The sequence below is a fragment of the Neofelis nebulosa genome, chromosome 9, assembly GCF_028018385.1.
Source record: "Neofelis nebulosa isolate mNeoNeb1 chromosome 9, mNeoNeb1.pri, whole genome shotgun sequence".
In the NCBI taxonomy this organism is placed as follows: Eukaryota; Metazoa; Chordata; class Mammalia; order Carnivora; family Felidae; genus Neofelis; species Neofelis nebulosa.
Window position 1 is genome coordinate 11,336,573 of NC_080790.1, and position 5,704 is coordinate 11,342,276.

The 5,704-nt window shown below is 37.4% G+C and overlaps 1 pseudogene; it reads right to left on the minus strand.

The window, feature by feature from the left end:
- Positions 1-5,174: 5,174 nt before the first annotated feature.
- Positions 5,175-5,355, minus strand: LOC131486481 (U2 spliceosomal RNA; annotated as a pseudogene).
- Positions 5,356-5,704: the final 349 nt, after the last annotated feature.

Genomic DNA, 5,704 nt, shown 5'->3' on the forward strand with positions numbered 1-5,704 from the left:
ATTTCACATGTGTTGTCACAACTCATTGCTGAAAGAACTAAGTACAGCCAGGGTGATTCCACTGAGAGAAGACTCTTGAAAGCTTGCTCCCCATTTCTTCTAGACTTCACCACGTGTGTTTTTTCCCTTTACTGGTTTTTCTTTGTGGGCTCTCCCTGAAATAAATCCTTGCTGTGGGTATGACAAACAATATGGTGAGTCCTGTAAGAATTCCTAGCAAATAATCAAACCTGGGGGTGGTCTTGGCGACCTCAGACACAGTAGAGTAATAAAAAGACTTTCAAGCATAAAATATATTACATTAGGATAACATTCTATGAGAAAAATGAAAGGGGAAGGTAAATTCTAAGAGCAAAAGGAGTGAGGCAAAATTTTCTACTATTGAAGAAAATTTTGCTCACTATTTTTAAAATGGAGAATTATGAGTAACCATTTGACTGATGTTTAGAACCCACTGGATACATTTAAGAGTGATATAAAAGGTTTATTTTTAAAATCTCACTATTTATAATTTGTTGAGATTGAAATTTATAAAATTTAGAAATATGTGAAGTAATATACAGATTTATAAAAATAGGTAAACAAACACAATTTAAGGCTATGATGACTACTAAAATAAGTGTTTCTTGATCTTATCGAGGGTTACATACCCTTGAGAAACTTTGGTGAAAGCTGTAATAACTCTCCAGAAAAAGTGCACATATACATACATATACAAAATTTTGCATATGGGAACTTCTGCTTCCAGCCAAAATGAACAGAGACTAGATTTACCCTACTGACTCAAACAACAATAAAGGATAAAACACATAAAACAACAATTTCAAGGCACTGGATATTAGGCAACAAAGGACAGTGGTCCATGAGAGACAGGAAACAAAGCAGGTAAACCTTATGATTACCCCAGGTTACTACCTTGAGAAAGTTCCTAGCTGTAGCACAGAAAGGGACAATCCAGGCAGAACCTCACTGACCTACTGGTTGAGGAGATGGAGTTGAGAGTCCAGGTAAACCTGAGTAGCTAGCCTTCACAAAATACAATCTCAGAGAGAAGAGAACTGCACAATTATATCTGCAAAGTTGCAAAGGTCTTTCTCACGTATTCAGCAGGCTAGCAAAAAGGACAAGATAAAATAGTATTCGGTCCTCACAAGGGACAAAAATAACACCCATTCCCATCAACAAGACTGGAACACCTCATCATTCATGGAACATTGGAGAGAGTACTCAGAAGAGTCTTAGTTCAGTATTGGAAAATAATTAGCCCTAGACGACACACTGCTCATTCCACCAAACAAATCTTAAAAGCAAGACCTGAAAGGATCAAACTGTTCCCAAGTTACTTAGCTAATCTTCACAGCAAACGTCAAGAATATTTATAGGTATAGGGGCGCCTGGGTGGCGCAGTCGGTTAAGCGTCCGACTTCAGCCAGGTCACGATCTTGCGGTCTGTGAGTTCGAGCCCCGCGTCAGGCTCTGGGCTGATGGCTCGGAGCCTGGAGCCTGTTTCCGATTCTGTGTCTCCCTCTCTCTCTGCCCCTCCCCTGTTCATGCTCTGTCTCTCTCTGTCCCAAAAATAAATAAAAAACGTTGAAAAAAAAAAATTTTTTAAAAAGAATATTTATAGGTATACAATATCCAACACCAAACAAGGAAAAACTCATGATGCCTGGCCTCCAATCAAAAATTACCAGGCATGCAAAGATGGAAAAAAATAGGACCCAAAGATAAAATAAACCAATAAACTGAAACCATCCATAACTGACACAGATGTTAGAATTAGCAGGCAAGGACATTAGAGTAATTATTATTATAACTATTCCATATGTCCAAAGAGTTTAATAAAGTCATGGATAATATTAATGAAATCCAGATCAAACTTCTAATAATGAAAATTATATCTGAGAATTAAAAAACAGGATTAATGGCAGATTAGGCATTAAAGAAGAAACTGCAATGACACAGCAGCAGTAACTATTCAAAATGAAACACCGAGGAAAGAGAGGATAAATTCATCAAGAGCACGTAACAATCCTAAATGTTTATGTACTTGACAAAAGAACGTCAAAATACATGAAGGAGAAAGTGATAGAACTACAAGGACAAATAGACAACTCCACATTTATAGTTGGATGTTTTAATACTTGATGTGGATGACTGATTAAAAAATAACCAGAAAATCAAGAAGGATATAGATAGGTTAAAAATAACATGAAACAACTTGACCTAATCAGCATTTATGGAATGTGCTACACAACAATAGTGCAATACACATCCTTTTTAAGTGTACATGAAACACTGATCAGGATAGACCACATTCTGAGCCATAAAACAAATCTCAAAAAGGTTAAGGGATTCAAGTCATAAAAGTACATTCTTCCATCAAATGACATTAAATTGGATTGATAACTAAAAGATCTCTTTAAAAATCCCCACATATTAGGAAACTGTGCAACATATTTCTAAATATCCTGTATATCAAAGAAGAATTCAAAAGAGAAATTAGAAAAGTATTTTTAAAAGAATGAAAATAGAAACACAAGATATCAAAATGTATGGCATAGTATGCTAATAAAGCAGTACTAAGAGGGAAATTTATAGCACTAAACATCTGTATTAGAAAAGAATAAAGTCTCAAATAAATGGCCTAAGCTTCCATCTTAAGAAACTAAAAAACAAATAAATAAATACAAAGAAAGGAGAAGAAAGGAAACAATAATGATCATAATGGAATTAATGAAATTGAAACAGAAAAACAATACAGCCAATCAATATAACCAAAATCTAGTCTTTTAAGAGACTAATAGGGAAACCTGGGTGGCTCAGTTGGTTGAGTCTCTGACTCTTGATTTTGGCCCAGGTCATGATTACACGGTACATGCAATTGATCCCCATGTCATGCTCTGCACTAACAGCACAGAGCTTGTTTGAGATTCTCTGTCTCCCTCTCTCTCACTCCCCCACTCACACTTTCTCTTTCAAAATAAATAAATGAACTTTATTTTTTTTTTCTTTTTTTTTTCAACGTTTTTTTTTTTTTATTTTTTTTATTTTTGGGACAGAGAGAGACAGAGCATGAACGGGGGAGGGGCAGAGAGAGAGGGAGACACAGAATCGGAAACAGGCTCCAGGCTCCGAGCCATCAGCCCAGAGCCTGACGCGGGGCTCGAACTCACGGACCGCGAGATCGTGACCTGGCTGAAGTCGGACGCTTAACCGACTGCGCCACCCAGGCGCCCCTCAAAATAAATAAATGAACTTTAAAGAGACTAATAAAAATGATACCTTTAGCCAGACTAGTCAGTAGAAAAAACTAAAAACAAGGCATAAGTCACCAAGAGCACTATAGATTCCACAGTTATTAAAAAGATAATAAGAGGGAACAGCATGGAAGTTTTTTGTGTGTCTTGCATCCATGAAATACAAACAGACCAACACTAAACCATCCTGCACACCTAGAAAACTGATTTGAGGATTAATACAACAATCTGCACAACCTGAGCCACAGAATTTAGCAGTAATTCCTTTTCTCCCTTCAAAATGACAAAACGAAGAAATTCACCCCAAAAGAAAGAGCACAAAGAAAGGACAGCCAGGGATTTAACCAACACAGATACAAGCAAGATGTCTGAACCAGAATTTAGAATCACGATAATAAGAATACTAGCTGGAGTCAAACATAGACTAGAATCCCTTTCTGAAGAGGTAAAAGAAGTAAAAAATAGGATGAAATAAAAAACGCTATAACTGAGCTGCAATCACGGATGGATGCCATGGTGGCAAGGATGGATGAGGCAGAACAGAGAATCAGCGATATAGAGGACAAACTTATAGAAAACAATGAAGCATAAAAAAAGAGGGAGATTAAGGCAAAATAGCACGATTTAAGAATTAGAGAAATCAGTGACTCATTAAAAAGGAACAACATCAGAATCATAGGGGTCCCAGAAAAGGAAGAGAGAGAAATAGGGGTAGAAGGGTTATGTGAGCAAATCATAGCAGAAAACTTTCCTAACCTGGGGAAAGACACAGACATCAAAATCCAGGAAGCACAGAGGACCCCCATTAGATTCAACAAAACTGACCATCAACAAGGCATATCATAGTCAAATTAACAAAATACTCAGGCAAGGAGAGAATCATGAAATCAACAAGGGAAAAAAAGTCCCTAACCTACAAGGGAAGACAGATCAGGTTTGCAGCAGACCTATCCACAGAAACTTGGCAGGCCAGAAAGGAGTGGCAGGATATATTCAATGTGCTGAATCAGAAAAATATGCAGCCACGAATTCTTTATCCACCAAGGCTGTCATTCAAAATAGAAGGAAAGACAAAAAGTTTCCCAGACAAACAAAAATCAAAGGAGTTTATGACCACTAAACCAACCTTGCAAGAAATTTTAAGGGGAACTCTCCGAGGGGAGAAAAGATGAAAATATACATACATACATACATACATACATACATACATACCAAAAGCAACAAAGATTAGAAAGGACCAGAGAACAACACCAGAAACTCCAACTCTACAAGCAACATAATGGAAATAAATTCATATCTTTCGGTACTCACTCTAAACGTCAGTGGACTCAGTGCTCCAATCAAAAGACATAAGGTAACAGAATGGATAAGTAAACAAGATCCATCTATATGCTGTTTACAAGAGACCCACTTTAGACCTAAAGATACCTTCAGATTGAAAATAAGGGGATGGAGAACCATCTATCATGCTAATGGTCAACAAAAGAAAGCTGGACTAGCCATACTTATATCAGACAATCTAGACTTTAAAATAAAGACTGTATCTGGGGCGCCTAGGTGGCTCAGTCAGTTGAGCGTCCAACTTCGGCTCAGGTCATGATATCACAGTCCGTAGGTTTGAGCCTCGCGTCAGGCTCTGTGCTGGCAGCTCAGAGACCGGAGCCTGCATTGGATTCTTTGTCTCCCTCTCTCTCTGACCCTCCCCCCACTCATGCTCTGTCTCTCTCTGTCTCAAAAATAAAATAAACTTAAAACAAAAAAAAAGACTGTATCAAGAAATGCAGAAGGGCATTATATCATAAGCAAGGTGTCTATCCACCAAGAAGACCTAACAATTGTAAACATTTATGTGCCAAATGTGGGAATACACAAATATATAAATCAATTCATCACAAACATAAAGAAACTCATTGATAGTAATACCATAATAGTAGGAGACTTCAAAACCCCACTCACAGCAATGGCAGATCATCTAATCAAAAAATCAACAAGGAAACAATGTCTTTGAATGACACACTGGACCAGATGGACTTAACAGATATATTCAGAACATTTCATCCTACACTTGATCTTAGCCAAAAGGCCGAGAAGCGATCAGAACATTTTATCCTAAAGCATCAGAATACACATTCTTCTCCAGTGCACATGGAACGTTCTCCAGAACAGATCATATACTGGGACACAAATCAGCCCTGACTAAGTTCAAAAAGATCGAGATCATACTGTGCATATTTTCAGACCAAAATGTTATGAAACTCAAAATCAACCACAAGAAAAAATTTGGAAAGTTAACAAATACTTAGAGACTAAAGAACATCCTACTAAAGAATGAATGGGCTAACCAAGAAGTTAAAGAGGATATTAAAAAGTATACGGAAGCCAATGAAAATGACAACACCACAACCCAAAACCTCTGGGACGCAGCAAAGGCGCTCATAAGAGGA